This window comes from Cupressus sempervirens, chromosome 11 (genome assembly GCF_028749045.1).
Source record: "Cupressus sempervirens isolate cs-2001-9-10 chromosome 11, ASM2874904v1, whole genome shotgun sequence".
Lineage (NCBI taxonomy): Eukaryota > Viridiplantae > Streptophyta > Pinopsida > Cupressales > Cupressaceae > Cupressus > Cupressus sempervirens.
The window spans coordinates 412,152,127-412,169,553 of NC_143128.1; the positions used below are offsets into that span (position 1 = coordinate 412,152,127).

At 35.9% G+C, this 17,427-nt stretch overlaps 1 protein-coding gene and 1 pseudogene across 3 annotated transcripts in view; both read right to left on the reverse strand.

Moving 5' to 3' along the window:
* LOC149530211 (protein transport protein SEC23 E-like) overlaps nucleotides 1-17,427 on the reverse strand; it is a 300,314-nt gene that overhangs the window by 76,675 nt on the left and 206,212 nt on the right. The window lies entirely within an intron of this gene.
* On the reverse strand, nucleotides 802-15,655 carry LOC149530212 (pyridoxal reductase, chloroplastic-like; annotated as a pseudogene).

The window sequence follows — 17,427 nt, forward strand, 5'->3', positions numbered from 1 at the left end:
CAGATTGAATTGATCTAGAGACAATCCCTCTATGGTTATTGGTTAAACATTATTGCGTTTGATTAATCATCAATTAGACGTATGTATGTATGTATGTATTGGAAATTATTTACAATAACCAATATTGATTAACATGGAGACATGTCTCTTCTACTCTGATATATATATATTCACATCTGCACTTGGAAAACACACACCATAGAGGCAGTGCTATTACATATGCAGTGATCCTCATAATTCAACATGGTATCAGAGCCACTCGATCTTAGGGATCCTTTTGACAGTAAGAGTTATCCCATCCTAACCTGTGAGGCTTAACGGCAGTGCAGATTTTACATATCAGAGCTTTGAGATCTCTATCGGTTTTATTACAAAACCAATATCTTATTGGCTGTGGGCAAGGAAGGACAACAAATTATATGTTCAAAACATCAAACATTCATTTACTTTATATTACCTGACCAGTTCACACAACACGAAGAGAATAGTGCACATTGAGGGCTGTGGTGACAGGATTGAATGCTGCCAATCACTATCCAACTTGGCATGAAGGATCCTGTTGCAGTCAGTACAAGTGGCCCAATTACAATCACATAGTCACACTTAATGACTCACATTGAAAGCAGACAGACCTGTATCTAATCCAGTTTGTGTACAATGAGCTTGGCAGCACCAGCAATCAAAACAACTTTGTCTGCAATAGTTAACGAAAACATCATGGATATAATTTGGTCTGAGATTTTGTTGAAGCCCGCAAAGACATGGTGAAGGGGACTCAAATAAGAATGGTATTGACTGAAATTAAAGACGATGATATCTGTTGCTGCTCAAGTTATCCAGACCACAGTGAGTGCGTCTCATAAAAACAGTATTTATAATTGACCGCAATAGAAGATGGTATAAGAATGATTTTGGACAGCAACTAGAAAGGTCTGAGAAACATGAAATCGTAGACAGAATTAAAATATGATCCCGTGGATCCAAGTATTCAAAGTTTTGGACGAAATTCGTCATATACAAGTCAGCCAATTATGTGTCATTCCACGTCATGGAGTTAGCAGATTAACCAGCCACGTCAGATGCCATGCGGAGTTTAAAAATCGAAAGTGTCGTCTGAAGCTTGGATAATGATTCATAATAATTATAATGTTTAGAAGAATCTGTTAACTGCAAGAATTGGCATAAGCTGGTGTGATTATGATTAAAGAAAGGGTGTAATTTGTTTCTAAAGGGACATGACTTCTTATATCTGAAAAGTCAAATCTTATAATGTTTAAGATATAAATATGACTTTGCGTCATCTACAAAATGGTAGTGAGCAGATGCTAGGAGAAACTAGAAATCAGACTTTCACATACATGTAGAAAGGACTCACATCGTGAAGGATGTCATTGGATATTTGCTCCAAAATAATGAGATAAGTGTTTTTGATTATCTTCAGTATTGTCATTATTTTTGTGGTCAACCTTTTATTTGTATCTATGGACATACTATAAGAGCTGTTTGCCTTGATGTTTTCTTTTCTCACCATGGATGTTCTTGTAGGAAAGGGAAGATTAATATCTGATTTAGAGGGAGTCTAATATTTCATCAAAGGCAACATTGAATGAGGAGCTCAGAAGATTGATATTTAGAAGGAGTCTGAAAATCCATGTGTCTGACTGCATGATTTTGAAGGGCCTATCCCTTGTGTACATCATGAGGAAGTGACTACTTCTAAATGATTATCACTTGTAAAAGTTATTAGAATGTGACGATCTTTCAATAAGTTAAACCTTCTATTGTGATGGACATCTTATGATGTCTAAACAGATCATGATAGATGATAACTTGCATGGTGGAATAAGTTCTGTAAACAGACCATAAATGCTTCTATAGTAAGTATTTTTTGATGATACATTATCTATGGACATCTTTTTGAGTACTTGATATTACTTGGTGAATATCATGTGACTTGATATTCTGAGGCTGTTACCCTTGATATCATGAGATGATATCTAAATTGTATCTCTCGATCAAAGATATTTTTAATCATGCCAACTTGATATTACATTGAGGTAGTGTCTAACCATGGGTTTACCCTCCCTAGCTAAGAGGGAGTGTTGATGCTGTAGCTTCAGTCAGATTGAATTGATCTAGAGACTATCCCTCTATGGTTATTGATTAAACATTATTGCATTTGATTAATCATCAATTAGACATATCTACTTTATATATATATATAGTTGTTGATATTGTCTAATGGAAATTAACTTACAATAACCAATACTGATTAACATAGAGATGTGTCTCTTCTACTGCTACATATATACATTCACATCTGCACTTGGAAAACACATACCATAGAGGCAGTGCTATCACATTTGCAGCGATTCTCATAATTCAACACTAGCCAACCTTCAAAGGTAGATATCTGCCTCTCTGTAGAAAAAAATCCTCTTTTTATCCATGCCTATACAAAAACATCCAATAAACCTCATAATGAAAGCCTTCCTCCTCCCAAATTGAACACACATTATGGAATTGGTTATAACATGATTACTAAGCAAGGCTATGTGATGTCCCTATCGAAATAACTTAATAAGAAATCAGAATTAAATAATAGACTTTATAAAAATATAGATATAAATTAATGATTGATAATAAACAATAACAATAAGCAAAAGCCTACAACACAACGGTAACTTGTGAGCCTCTCACGTGGGAGGTCTTGGGTTCGAGCCTACTCAAGCTTAACACACAATAATAATTAATTTCAACAAATAATAATAATAACTAATCTAGGCTTCGGCCCATTACCTATCAAAAAATAATAATAAACAATAATAATACCACAGACACTAATAATTATATTATTATATCATAGACACTAATAATTACAATAGACACTAATAATTACAAAAAACAATAATAATTAAAATACATTTACATGAAATAATGAATAATAATTTGATATATTAAATATTAACACACCAACTTAATACTTGAGCTTATAATTAGTTGACGGCAAGGACACTATCCCCGACAGACACAATCCCGTCACAATATAGCTAAGAAACAGCCCATGCTACATAGTAGGCAACTGCCTTGATTTCTTCAATGTCAATAGGATCATAAGGACACATAGTAATAGAGATTAAGATAATCTGAGACATTAAAAAAATAGGATTTATAAATTTCTATAATAACATAAGACACATGAACTATCAAACATAAGCATAAGTGTCTTTCTTCCTCAATGTATCATCAAACATAATCATCACATATCACGCAATGGGAAAAGAACCATAAACCCACTTACCAATTACTATGGCATAAAAACTCTGTGCATTATAGAAGACAATTGCTTGAGATCAATCGGATGAGAAATTTAACTGTATGGATTTGCATAAACAAGGCATGCTGACGGTAACCAGAAAGGGCGTGATAAGGAAATTGTAGCAGCAGGAATGGATGGTGTTAAATATGTCAACTTAATCATCAGGCCATGGCTATTTTATATACAGAACAAAGCAGTGATTAGGGTTCAACTTAGACACTGAGAAATAATTACAAATAATCATTATAAGATGATGAGAGTGACTGACATAACCATGTAATGTATAACCACCTTAGCAATTAGTTAAATGTACTTTCATAAAAGTTAATTTCACCTCAGCCAATAGGCATGGTTTCTCCATAAGGTCACGACTCTTAAATGGAGAGGTGTATGAAATGTATATGCAGATCTAATATTGGAGAAGATGGGAACATATTCATGTCCCTTTCTCAGATATATTTTGCTCACTTAAGAGAGCTGCATCTTTCCTAGGGCATACTCTGAAGGCATATGGGAATATTGCACGATATTAAGGAGCAGATTCACTATGTTTAAATATCGTATATTTCACCAACAATCTTACATTGAGCGTGAAAGTAGAATATTGGACATTGGATGCATTGCAGTCAATGTTATTACACGTAAATGTTTTTATCAGAGATACTTATGCTTAAAAGATTAGCATTAAGAATGTGGATAAAAAATAGTGGTGCATCACATTAGCATACAATCAATCAACAGACCGATAAGGATAAAATACTGCTGATTTGAGTATTGCTTTCACACAACCCATAAGTCAATGTTCAAGCAAGTGTTGTTAACCATCCAAGTGTACATAATATCAAAATAATTATTGAGAATAAAGGATTTGATATAAAAGAAGACTTGCAAATTGAAGTTATAAGAACTCGATAGTCCGAAGTTCAAACTACTGGCTGAGGACATTACAGTGGCATTAGAACATGATCCTGCCATCCTCTAGATAGTTCATGCAAAAATATAAACAAAGGAAAGGCCCAAAAGCTATGGCCGAGCAATTGGCAAATCAACTAAGAAGCTTTATGGAACAAACTAATGAGAGAGCTGAGACAACCAACCAATGAATTCTCCAAGCCATTCAAAATATGAACAATAGCCATCATAATAAAAGATGCATCCCTAATCCAAGAAGAGATACTTATTTCAATCATTTTAAAAATGAACACTCGGTTCAAATCTTTGTAATCAGGTCTACAATTCCACCTTTCCCAAGAGAAAAATGCATTACATAAGAGAAGGAACACACCACAAATAGTGTGGAAGAACTGGCCAAAATGTATGCAGGATTAGAATTGGTGATCTAGTGACTTATTCCCTTTAAGGAATATTATGAGACCAAAACCATGGCAAATAGAATTAGAGAGAAAAATCATGCCGACAAGGACTTTCAAGGATAGATAAGAAATTCCTGCCATATTTTGATGGATCAAGAAAGGAAACGACTCTGTTATGCATCCAAAAACTAGATGCATATTTATCGCTTAGCTCCATGACCAAAGAAGGTGCCATTAAGTTCCCCATACTCCACTTAATCGGGTCAATCGACAACTGGTCTCACTACTCTAGGAAATAAAAATATCACTAACTATAGTTGATTTCCTCAAAGACTCATGACTAGGTACAACAAAAGAGACCTTGAATGGTACTTCCAACAATTATCTTTAAAAAAACAGAACTACGGAGGAATGTGCCAACCAATTCCAAAATCTATAAATTATGGTTCAAGATCTATCCCAAAGGAGACTCACTTATATGTTACTGAAGAGCTTAGAGACACCATCAAAACTATAGTAAATCCCTTATAACCTCAAACCCTGGAAGAAGCAATACAAAAGGCAGAGAAGGTGGAATCAAATGGTTCAAGAGAGATATCTAAGAATCATTAGAATCATTTGTTGTTACACCAAAAGCTCGAACTGTCAATACCCGAGACAAATGCCAGATTTAACCCAATCCATGGGAGGCAGTTAAGCCATGTCACAAACCTCCAAGGAGGTGCTCACCATCGAGTCAACAATCTCCCCCTCAACACCGTCTATGCTTTCAGCACCCACTGAAGGGAGACTTGAACCCATAACCCAAGACTCTAATACCAATTGTTGGAATCATTTATCGTTGCACAAAAAGCTCGAACTATCAATGCTCGATACAAATGCAAATTTAACCCAATCCATGGGAGGCAGTAGAGTCATGTCACGAATCTCCAAGAAGGTGTTGACCAACAAGTCAACAAGAACATCACACCTAGGACAGAACATAGGTATGAAAATTCAAAGGATGATAAGAGACAAAAATGTTATTTATGCAAAGAACAATGGAGTACATGGCATCAAACTCAAGGGAAAGGTGAAATAATGAAGAAGTGTATATGTTTCAGATCAAAAGGACCATGGGAATGAGAGCACAAGTACATAAAAAGGATTCAAAGTCCATAGAACAGAAGCAACAATTGGCGAAGAAACACCACATAAGAAAACAAAATATGATAAAGGGAATCTCAATAACATCCAAGCAGAAAAAGAAGCTAAAAGCCAATGGCATTTTGAGGGGGTTCAGCAGTGTAATGTCCCCTTTTTGGGATATTAGGAATTCTGAAGTTAAACTCATAGAATATTAAATTTGCTTTATGAGAGTTTAAAGCAAATTTAAAAATGGGTCAAATTAATATTATAAAGGGAGTTAAAAGGTGACAAAGAAGGATAACGACAAAACAACAGGAGAAGGAACCTAAAGAGTCACTGCTTTGAACATAAAATAAGGATGAGGAGTTCATTTTGAGTATGCTTGGATTTGAGATTTATTTTCTGGTTTCTCTTTGGAGAGCTTTGGGAAGCAACTAGCTTTCTCTTGTTGAACCCTGAGGACAAAAACCTTCAGAGTTTTATACGTGTATTGGACATAGCCAAGATTCATCATCTATGGTGGATTCACATCAAAATTCACATCTAAGATTACAGGTGCATTTTATAGTTTCTCTCCAATCTGACTGTGTAGCTATTTTTAAGATTGGATTTTCGATATTTGGTTATTCTATTGTTGAGGTATAATGCAATAACGTATTTTGAGATACTTCAACCAGCATTTACTGGTTCATTGTTGGCTATTTCTGCTGGTTTTATTTGCAAACGATATATGTTGTTTCCTAAAAATTGTTTGCAAGTAAATTTGGCAAAAATATCCCACTGGGATGTTATAGTGGTATCAAAGTTGTGTATCATGTCAGCCTGTGAGGTTGCTAGAAATTGTTTATCAAGAGTTTTTATTTGAGATTTCATCTGGAAATTGTATTTTATTGGAAGATTAGAGGAGTATTTCTATGTGAGAAATAAAGTGATGACATTTGAAACAATTCAAGCTCCGCAGAGGACTAAAATATAATAATTTGACAAACAATGTGCATCAACACCTCCATTTACTATGGATACTAAATATTGGGCAAAGTGTATTTTGTGTGTCTTCCAATTTGGAAGCAACTATATTTGGGGTTTTTGTAGCAAGTGATTGGGCATTGCATTTTGAATGTTGAGATTCCCGTGAGAATTTTCTTTAATTTTTGTTTGCAAAGATTATTGCAGCTTCCTTCAACAGCCATACTACTTTGAAGTATACAGCTTGGGAAAAATATTTCATAAAGGCTAAAATTTCTATTGGTTGGAATATGTTCGCTTCTTGTAGGTCACGAAGACTGCATTAATGTCTCATTGAATATGTGAAATTTTAATATTGTATGGCAAAGAAGCATGCATGGTTGTTGTAGCTTCACTTAAACTCAGAAACCATTGCTTAGAAGTTTTATCAGTATACAGAGAGTAATTGTCTTGTGTGCAAACAAGTTGAAAGAAAACTGAAAGGATTGTGCGAATAAATGTGCACAGGAATAATAAGTATATTTCATTGAAGCCCTCGTATTTTTGTGGACGGATATTTTATATGAAGCGTTGGTGATTCAATGTTGGCAAACATAGTCGAGCAAAGAGGAAGGCAATACAACATCTCCCTTGGTAGCATGACCACTCAATGTAGAATGCTTCCTTTGTCGAGAGTGAAGAGCCGATGATACCAATTTGCAATACACACGAGAAGAATCAAAGATATGGCCATATTGATTACTATAAGAAAGGAACCGAGTTATATCCAACATTGTGCAAACAGCATTGGAGTCAGCTGAAAGTAGTGGAGGATTAACATTATCAAAAAATGGATTTTGCTTCCACTATGAGTCTAGTTGTTACCAGGAAAAATAATAATAAATTGGAATTGCAAGTTTCTAAATAAGTACAAAGAGCATCAACAAGTGTAGCATGTAACAATTGCGTAACGGAGATTTCTTATATGTAGAAGATTAATTTCATAAAAAATACAGCATAGCTAGAGTCAATACACAGTGGGATTATTTGCAAGAGACGTTACAAAGTATTCCTACCAAGCAATAAGTGTCGTAATTGAAAAAGAATGGAAAATGAATTACATAAAATTGTGATTAGAAACACTCATTCAATATGTTAGTGGTAGCAAAAAGGATTGACGGAAGTCGTGGGGGAGTAACACCTCTAGAGTTGGTAATGACAAAATATTAAGTGAGCACAAGACAAATATTATCAAGGCAGGAGTGTTATTCCAAACAAATATTAATGAGTGGATTCAATGATTATTCTAACCATCAGAAGTGTGACATGTGTGATAAGCTACAGTGGCATCAGCAAGTGAGGTATTTTCCCAAGGACTCGTTATAGGAGTAATGGCAACAATGTCGCCTATGTACCATGAACAATTGTATTAATGAATGAGTTGCTGAGCACTTCAAGTCGGAATAAAAGGCGAGACCCCTACAACAACACGTGTTGGATGTTTAATCCCTAGGCATTACGTTAGCAAATAGGTACCATAACTATTTATGGAGTCAAAGCATAACAACATTAAATTTTATTGTGAGGCCCATCCTACAAATGAGTGTTTCCCATACCTTTATATTAATATTGTCATCATATAAATATAAGCATTGTTGTGTATACTCTGTGTCAAGTTTTGAGTTTTATTAAAGCCAACTTCTCTTAAGTTAAAGGGTCTCCAAATTTACCTAATGGTAATGCCAATGTGAATATGGACCAACATTATTAATATTGGATGCAGGTTATAGTTTTCAGTTAATAATTTTATAAGCCCGTAAGTACTTGGACGGCACTCATCATCATATGACAGTGTAAGGAGCCATGAATCGCTAACTAGAGGTGTTGCGATTGTCTATATATGAAGTCCCAATGTGTTGCAACTCGCTACACCCGTTGTGTCTGAACAATGACTTCATGCTGGGCATGAAGGGTATCATTGATTAATTCTTTCCTTTGGCTCAATTTGAGAGGATTACAAGTGTGGGTCTTTTGTTTAAATGTGCAACTTCTCTGAACATTTAGTGGCTATCTCATTGGCTGTGGAGATTAACATTAATAGAGAAGTATGTATTCCTTATAGTGAACCCCATTCAAAAGAGTCATTCTAAAAACCTAGGGCATAGAAAACATATACATATTTGGTCCAATACAGTGAGAACTGCATTTGTATTATATGTAGAATTGGATTTAACATGTAAACAGAAAAAATTCGATGCAATGTTTGTGTGCCATTAATAGCGTAACAATTCGGTATTCGGACAGCAGATCAGACCTTGTTCAAAGTATATTGGGAACTTCCAGCAATAGTACGAACCAAACTCAAAAAATTAAAGCCAGCATTTGGAGACTATTAATGTATTACAACCCAAACTTCGTTTGAGAAAATCTTGATCTTGGGGCATAACTGCTATCAAAGGAACGGTGCACCACATCTAGCTTTTGAGCTGATTTTGGAGGCCCCTACACTATGATAATCACAATTCTGATTAAGGTTCTCTTAGGGGGACAAATCTTCTTATTACCAGGATTGGTATTGAAGCACCTAATTTTGTTTCATTGACCAATAGTTCCAATTGAAGTTGTGACAGTGTTGATCCTTCAACCAACATTAAATGGGGGTACCTCTTATTAATTGCAAGAGATTAGCAAATTGCAGAAATGGCATCAATAACAGTTTGGCCAAAGTACTTTATGAAAAGGGAAGTGAGTTGGGGTTGGATTCACAAACAAGTGAACATAGTCACTCATCACTTTGATTAAATCAGAGGGATGCTTAAGCATGATCGAGCAATCAGCCTCTGAATATTGTAGATCTCTCTTGTTCAACCAATGAGTGCATAGAATCCACACAAATGGCTGAAACATGCAAACAATGAGATAGGTATGTTGGTTACTTTTTGTTTGATGGAGGTTACAAGGATTTTAGCACATCAAGAACCTTACGAAGAAGATAAAATGAAGGAGGTACTTAAGTTAATGGTTGACAGTTTTCAAAATTGTGGGGAAATCAACAATTATCATTTCTCAAGAAGGACTGCTATACTGAAGTCATTTGCAGAAATCAGATTATGCAATCTTATGCTTGACATGGGATTGTATGATTTAATACATTCCATGTTTCAAAATCTATTTGGCACAATCAGGGAAGAATGCAATGTAGAATGTTATTGCAGCCATGAAGGACATTAAGGTTATGACATTTTGAAATATCCCGAACCAAATATTTACCAAATTTCTCTTTCAACAATATATTCAGAACTAAAATATTGCAGATGTATTACAGCACAATCAAAACCAGTAGAAATCCCAATAGATATTTAACCAGCTTCTTCTTAAATATAATATTCAAACTCAACATAGACAGATATAATACAATACAACAATAAAACCAGCAAATTCTCCACAAGAAAATAACTGTCTTTCCAAGATACTATTCAAGATTTGAACATATGAAAGTGTGTCACAAACTAGTAATATAAAACCAATAAACTCTTGTACAACTCCGTAAACACGTTATTGCATTATACAACAGCAATACAATAACCAGCACTAGAAAATCCAATTTAACAGTTAGATTGGAATACTAGAATAAGAACCTATAAGTGCATATGAAACACCTGAATTGATGTCTCCTCGGACAATGGGTTTGCATCTACTGTCTGCTAGCACAAGGGGCTACATCCTCATACTAGCTGAAAGTTGAAGCTTTCTAAACGCTCTCGCAAGAGAGAACTGAAATCTAAAATAATAAATCAAGCATATCTAGGAATGAACCTCTTTCCCTTTTTAATACACAAACTAAGACTCTTCGACTCCCCTCTGGCTTTCATCCTATTCTCTTGTGACTCTTCAACTTCCTTTTGGCATTTCATCTTATTTCTCCTTGACCTTTTGCCCACTTTATAACATTAAATTGACCTTTATATAAAATAAGACTTCAATATTTCTAATGTCCCAAAAAGGGGACATTACAAATCTCCCCTCCTTAAAATTGCTTGTCATCAAGCAATCAGTACCAAGATCCCATACGAGTTTGCAGGTAGCCTTGTAGCCAAACTGAATACAATTCCAACCATACTACAAAGCAAGGTGTCACTTTGCAATCTATCTCTCAACCGGATCCCATGATCCCATATAACTCTCTGAAAAAACTCTGCACCTATAAATTGTAGAACTTTGCTTATCCTCGCATCCAATCTCAAACTGAGCAGAATTATAACCAACTCCTCAATAAACCATAGTTGAATATTGTCAACACTCGGATCTCAAACCCTATTATCATAATCAGCCGATATGATAAGGTAGAAATGTATCAATGAACTATGCATAACCTAGTAGATGGTGACAACCTGACCTAAATAAATGATGTAATAAATAAGCCGCTCAAAAATTGAAGGTAACATCCTAGGCGCATCAAATACCACTATCAATCTAGAGAACTTTCAAGTACATAGGTACTATGAATAAGAATGAAGCTGAAAACCTATTCCTTGAGATTGAAACATAACTCCCATCAATAATACACCAAAATATATCCAAAGGTTGATGTATATAATCCAACCAACTCTTGTATGGTGCGAAATCAAGAAACGTATTTGGAATGACCCCATGACGCACAACTGTAGTCAAATCACCACTCCCATCCTGTGACCAGGATTCCTTGTTAGGAGTTGTACCCGGATCCAAAGTTCTGAAATCAAAATCATCCTTCATGAAAATCAAGAGGAACTCTCTCCTTTATCTCAAAAAGTGGGTTATCACAAAACCAAACTGCATCTACCACAAACAAGGGGTTGTGTATAAGCTGAATGTGATCTAAAGTTTTGGAACTTGGTCACTTGGGGCAACTATTCAAATCATACGTCTTGTTGGTTATCAAAATCACAGGTTAGAAATCTACGAGCCTTGCCTACTCAATGCTGGGTATCTAATTGATTTTGGCCAACTTGACAGGATTGGCTCCAATCCTCTACGCTTTTGGTTCCGCTGGACCAAGGCCTATTTACCTAAATCCTTGATAGCAAAACTAAATTCCAAGACGATTTATAGCGGATTATAGCAATCAAATGAACTCCTCAATTGGCAAGCATCAAGGAAACATTTTGAATTATTTATCTTCAAAATTCGATTACTTTTATTATTTTGAGTGTTTGCTGAAAAGAAAAGGTCAAGACAAATTATTAAACGAAATCAAATCCTTTAAAGAAAAAGATGGAGAAATGCCAGCATTCAAATTAAAACTTAAATGAGCAGATTAATGATCAGTGCCAAATTCTAGTTGGGTAATGGAGTCAAACACATACTCTTTATGTACAACTTTATGATATTGATGATATTGTATTTGTTAATAATTCAACTATTACAACGCCACAAAATTGTTTCACTTCTACGTATTTAGATTATTCTATCATGCTTTAACCCTTGCATGGACACAATAGATACCAGTAATGAAAAAGACAATACTTTGCACTACTAATATTTTATCAAATCTAAACAACAATGAACAACTTGGTGTACCTATCGAGAATGATGAATTACAAACAAATAATCAACAAAATCACAAAGGACAAGATATATATATATTCTAACTCCAAAACAGAATGAAAATATTATAGATTACTTTGCTGGAAAAATTGGTGTTAAAGACACTTTGATCATCAGTGATCAATTCAACACCTGCTTGATCCTATGCAACTTTGTAAGGTTATGCTCAAAAAGTCTCAACTTCTCCTGCTTAGTTCAGATCTCAAAACTTCTCCTTAGAAGGAAGAAATCTAACGGTATTTGATGAATATTTGCATATTGCAATAGCTTCAATATCAGTTTTAAAGGCTGGGAATTCGATGTCCTTGGTTTGGATTTATCAATATTTATATACATGGAAGGGTGCCTGCTGGAACAGCACACCTCTTCATAATAACTAATCATATTCTTAACAAAACCTGAATTCTTTTTAATTACCGACAGGTATTTTGTTTAAAGCTTTACTAATAAACTTTTTAATTTTTCCTTTTATTGAATCCCGATGATTTATACATAGTTATCGTTCTCATCCTGCAACCGATTTTCCTCACGCTGACAACTTGCTACGACTATCCTCCCATGAATAGTGTGTCACGACTGTTTATTTCCATGCACACAATATTCCTTCTACCGCAATCAGAGATCATTGTTCGCTTGCAGGTGTCTTGCGTTACATATTCATATGAGATGAATTCCAACACACATCCTTCTATCCTTGCTATCGAAGCTTGGCCTTTCCTCATCCGCAACAAGTTGTATTCAATCATTATTATCTCTGCAACATTACTAATATGAATCGATGTGGGTATGCGCTCTCCTAGTGTTTGGATAGTGGTTGCATAAAGGTTCCTCTTCCATTACTTCAGATATCTACAATCTTCTTAGCCAACATTCTCTCCTCATGCGTTTCTCCATACCTACAAAAAAAAATGTGAGACACCATTAGATACGGGTCATTGAATAGGCAAACGTCTTTGTTCGGAAGGGTCCTGCAAGATACGATGACATCCAAAATCGTAATCACTCGCTAATTTCCTCATCGAGATGACCTGTGCGCCACAAACAAAGATTTCATTTCTGAGTAAATTTAAATACAAAGTAACCTTGTAGCCGTGACTCTGTGCAAATGGTGACTGGGTTTCATTCTCAGCCGCTAGTTCTAGGTGAAATAATCATATTAAAATAAAAATATGCCCCTTCCTAAGCGATCTAGGCGCCAAAGATTCTGCTGGGACTCTCCAACTACAGATTCCATACTAGTTACTAGATGTGGATTCCCTAAACTTGCAATCTCTTACTCTGGGAATAGGAATTGTTCCTTTACAAATACACCAATTTATTGCAACCTGTGAAATTGTTTTTTGTCTCTTGTTCGCAATAGTTCGTAAGGACATTAGCAAAGGTTCCCGTCCTAGCAAAATTTGGCCAAAGAGTATACCACACGGTCCTTGTGGAAGTCTCGAGCTTGAATACTTTCCTGTAAGCATACCCAACCCAAGAGGGTTGTATGATATAACTCGTATCCCAAGAGAATCGCATAAGCTCTTCAGTTCCATTTGATCTCTATGCATACTCAATAAGGAAAATTGTACTTGATGTTTAAGAAGGGTTGCCTCATTGCACACCACACCTGTGTAGAGCTTCGTCGAACCCCTCTGGATTTAAGATATTCATAAATTTTAATCAGCTATCGTGGCCCATAGTTGCTTACTCTAACAGCCCGCACTAAACCCTTCTCATACATTTCTGTTAGACCATTCCATAGGGCCCTTTCCTATAAAGGAGCATAATTTGCAATACTCCAGTGCAATTGGCCTATTGGAAGTTGTTCAATTTGTAACCTTCCTACAGAAGACTTGCAAGCTTGTACAAACTGCCAAGATGTCAAGTGCCACGGATATGTTGCAAATTTTGTGGCGATATTGATGTTACTCCTTAATCTATTAGGCCCTTTATTTGGAATAAAGTTGAGATGTAGAGAACAGTATGACAAAAGGTACTAATAAAATCATTCTGTTGTGTTTTGGAAGTAGTCCTCAATTGATCCAACAGGAAGCACCATACTCTATCATAAACATCTGGCTTTCCAGACATTTAATGTGTCATCCAGTGGATCCTAGTAAATCTTGGATAAATTTACCAAGTAGTTGTTCACTGCAGCCATTCAATTTACCCGTTCCATAGGAATCAGCTGTATTGTAAAGATTAATGCCATTCTCAACAGCTGAATTAAATATAGCTTGCAATTCATCATCCATTGACTCCTGATATCCCCATAACAGTTGGTTGCCCCATGCCCATGTTCCAAATCCCATTGGCGATATAGTCAAATTGGCAATCTTAACCTTTTTATTCAAATCTGGATGATGCTCTTGGGAAACCACTGTTGTATCAATTGATTGTGTCTTTTCTTGCTACAACTGACTTTTTCTTCAAATCAGAGTTATCTGATGGAAATGAACTTGACAAGGTCCAATTGGTTTTATAGTCACCAACTTCTGAGACTCATGTCTGTTCTAGAATCTCTCCATAAACTTAAAACTACTTTGCATGATGAGCACTAAACGGAGACAACAAGCCCAGGTATGTTGAATAGACAATGTGAGTAACTATCTCCGATATCAATAATATTTTTCCATAACTACATCCTCTGTCCAGCAAGTTCCATATGTGAACTTAAATTTTTGAATCCTTTTTACTCCAAATTTCATATTTATTTGCTCTTCAAAATCAAAATTGGAGACTAGAATTTTGGGCTCCATCACGTCTATTGAATGCTATCAAGTTCATCAATTACCTCTAAGAAAAATTCCTACCTCTCTTTATCGTCATGTTCTCAATAGTGATTTGTGACCCTGATCTGATTTTCTGCTTTCTAAAGAGAGAATCGAGCATCATCTAATGCCTCATGAGTATCCTTAAGCTCCCTTTTGAGCTCCATAATCTCATTCATTTCCTTATCTAGCTAATCAACATGTATTTCAGTAACCTTAAGAATATTATCCCTATCGGAAAGCAAATACAAATAATCTGATTTCATAGTCTCAAGAGTTGTTTTGATCACCTGCAAATCAGCAACAAGCCAATCTCCTTCCACTCCCTTTTGAGCCATCCAGTAGAGATCTTCAAACTTTTTGTGACTGTTGTCATAACATACCAAAGAGGCCACAGCCATGTCTTCACTAACCTTTAGCTGGCTCTGTAAGGTATGTTTTTCATTGTTGTCATGCTGACGTGGTTTATCGCCTTGCAGTACCGTCTCAGTTTGTTCCTCCAATTCCATGTCATGGACATTGAGAATATATGATTCATCACCTCTCTCAAAATCATAGGTGTTCTTTCCCTTGTTGTCTTGATTTGTATGCAAAGGCCAAAGTGTTGCCATGTTATCATTTGCATATAAGGTCTCATCATAGGACCCCGACCTGCGATTACCTCGTGTGCAACCTATGTCATCAATCTATCTGTCAACGCTAACCTCCCATTCACCAACATAGAAACTTACACCCTACATAACATCATCTACTGGATCATGAGAAGGCTGTAAATCAAAGGCAGTTGATAGTTCTTCTTTTTCAAGATCCTCCATTAAATGATTTTGGTCTGCTAGAGATTCTTTATACAAACTTTTACACTGGTCATTTTCAAGGAAATCCTGAACCAATTCAAAGTACCTTCTTTTTGCCATATACGTTTTATTTTGCTTCTCCAGATGAAGCTCCAAGTAATTGTTGAAGGGTAAGTCACTCTGAACTCGATTAGGCAGTTTTCTATATTCCCTGTAACGATTGAGTATTTCTGCTCTTATATCGGCTTCGGAATTCTAGGCTAACCGCTCTTGCAATTTCATAGTACCTTTTAAGATTTTGTCCCAATCTTTTCCCACTGTTGAACTCCTTATCCTGTTAATATAAGCTTGACAAACAACTACATCCTATCCTTGAAATATACATGTTATCTAAGATCTGATGCAACGTGTTCTTAACCAGATATACATTTGTTGTTGTAGTTTGGATCCTTATTGTTTACCGTATGGGGTAAATAGTTTAATGCATACAGACAATAGACAAGAACATGTAACACAACAGTACTCCTTTTATTATTCGCATTTATGCCGAAGAGATTATATAGTGCTTCCAATGATGATTATAACCATGATCCAAAGTCCATTCCAGACGGTGTACATATACCATTCTGAAGGGGTGACTCAACCGTCGCGCCCATTCGGAAATAATTAATTCTACTCATCGGCTACATAATAATTACTAACAACATGCTAATCTACCCATCAATTATTTTATAACTTTATCAACAACATGCTAATCTACCCATTGACTATTTTATAACTTTACCGACATCATCCCCCTAAAAAAAAAGTCTCCAAACGACAATTACAAAATATCCACCCGTGTCGCTTTCTCTACTTCCAACTCTTGGGTACACAGAGCCAAATGTCACTGTATTGCCTTCAACTAGATGATCAGCTCCTCCCAAGCTCTCTATGCATCCACCAAGACAGCTTCACGTCCAACACCTACTCCAAGTGCCTCAAAGCATAGCACCCCTCTCGAAAAGCTTGCTCTGTTGCTCCCTCCACCTCTAGTACACAGACACTAGATGCCTGCAACAGCTCCAGGTCTCATCAACTGGTCATACTTCCCCCAAATTAGCACTCTCAATACCACACAAAAGTCCATGGAACACACCATTTTTGTGATTTTCTTCCAATCCCATACTCTTTCAGCCAACCACTTGCATTTTTTACTTGTTTATGTCTTTCCCTTCCCTTTGGCATCATACATTATTCATTTTGAACACTTTTGATTTGTCGTTATTTTTATTTTATTTTTTGATTCTCCTTCCTCTACAGTGCGATCGTACGGTCCATGTCGTGTTGTATACTAATTTGTCGTGTGCAATACTTTTTGCTAATCTGTGACTTATTGCCGCCTAGTCTCTCCTGAACTTGCCGTAAGATATTAGTTCCTGGGTATTAACCGCACTGTTTGAAATGTCGCGTTTCAATTTGCTTGTTGTCAATACAGTCACTAGTTGGTCCTAGTCGTGTGGTATTTTTAACATGCCTATCTGCTTTCTATCCTTTCGTATGGTCTCCTGTCTACAAGTTGCTCACGCGGCGTATGGTCTTCTATATTG